Genomic DNA, 2,048 nt, shown 5'->3' on the forward strand with positions numbered 1-2,048 from the left:
AGATCCTTCACCAACCCTACATCAGATAGAGGGCTAATATCCAATATATATAAAGAACTCAAGAAGTTAGACTCCAGAAAACCAAATAACCCTATTTAAAAATGGAGTACAGAGTTAAAGAAAGAATTTTCACCTGAAGAACTTCGGATGGCAGAGAAGCATCTTAAAAAATGCTCAACTTCATTAGTCATTAGGGAAATGCAAATCAAAACAACCCTGAGATTTCACCTTACACCAGTCAGAATGGCTAAGATTAAAAACTTAGGAGATAGCAGGCGTTGGTGAGGATGTGGACAAAGAGGAACACTCCTCCACTGCTGGTGGGGTTGCAAATTGGTACAAGCACTCTGGAAATCAGTCTGGCGGTTCCTCTGAAAATTGGGCACCTCACTTCCAGAAGATCCTACTATACCACTCCTGGGCATATATCCAGAAGATTCCCCAGCATGTAATAAGGATACATGTTCTATGATGTTCATAGCAGCCCTATTTATAATTGCCAGAAGCTGGAAAGAACCCAGATATTCCTCAACAGAAGAGTGGATGCTAAAAATGTGATATATATACACAATGGAGTACTATTCAGCCATTAGAAACAATGAATTCATGAATTTTTTAGGCAAATGGACGGAGCTGGAGAACATCATACTAAGTGAGGTAACCCAGTCTCAAAAGATGAATCATGGTATGCACTCACTAATAAGTGGATATTAACCTAGAAAACTGGAATACCCAAAACATAATCCATACATCAAATGAGGTACAAGAAGAATGGAGGAGTGGTCCCTTGTTCTGGAAAGACTCAGTGAAGCAGTATAGGGCAAAACAAGAACAGGGAAGTGGGAAGGGTTGGGTGGGAAAACAAGGAGAGGGAAGGGGGCTGATGGGTCTTTCAGGGAATGGGGGTCTAGAAAAGGGGAAATCATTTGAAATGTAAATAAAAAATATATCAAGTAAAAAAAAAGAAACAACAACAAAAAAAAAATAAATTAGACAATCCTCTGCTACAGGGTTCCATACCCAAATAGTGCTTGAAGAGAGCTAGCTTCACAAGAGAGCAGACAAGCCTGTGGGCACAGGTAAGACCACCACTACTGCTCAGAGGTACCTGCTCAGAACCCTCAGGACACTGGAACCAAGAAGTGACCTGGGACAGGAGCCTTCTGGGTTTCTGTCTGTGCCTGGAGCCAATTCTCTGCCACAGGTATCCATACCCAGATAGTGCCTGAAGAGAGCTAGTGTCCCTCTAGTGCAGGCAAGCCTGTGAGTGCAGTTAAGACTACCACTTTTCTTCAAATTCCTGGCCCAAGAGAAACCTTCGCAGAGCTATCAGGACACAGGAACCAAGGATCAGCTGGGGACTGGATTCTTCTGTTTTCTGTCTGCACCCCAGAGCTGACCCTGTACCACAGCTCTCCATAACTGAATTCCTCCCAGAGAGAACTGGTCTCTAAGGAGTACTGTTACAGAGGCTTGCAGGAGGGACAAAACAAAGACAGGAAAATCAGTAAATATCAGAGACAACCAGATGGTGAAAGGGAAGGGCAAGAACATAAGCAACAGAAACCAAGGCCACTTGTCTTCATCAAAACCCAGTTCTTCCACCACAGTGAGCCCCGGTTACCACCACACACCAGAAAAAAAAAAGACTCTGATTTAAAATCACATCTCGTGATGAAGATAGAAGACTTCAAGAAGGACATAAATAACTCCCTTAAGGAAATACAAGAGAATACAGGTGAACAGGTAGTCAACTTTAAAGAGGAAACACAAAATCTCTTAAAGAATTATAGAAAAACATAACCAAATAGGTGAGAGAACTGAACAAAAGAATCCAAGATCTAAAATTGGAATTAGAAAAAATAAAGAAATCACAAAGGAGACAAAACTGGAGAATGAAAACTTAGGGAAGTGATCAGGAGTTACAAATGCGAGCTTCACCAACAGAATACAAGACATAGAAGAGAATCCCAGGTTCAGAAGATACCATAGAAAACATTGACACTACAGTCAAAGAAAATGCAAAAAGCTCCTAACACAAAACATGC

This window comes from Apodemus sylvaticus, chromosome 3, assembly GCF_947179515.1.
Source record: "Apodemus sylvaticus chromosome 3, mApoSyl1.1, whole genome shotgun sequence".
Classification (NCBI taxonomy): domain Eukaryota; kingdom Metazoa; phylum Chordata; class Mammalia; order Rodentia; family Muridae; genus Apodemus; species Apodemus sylvaticus.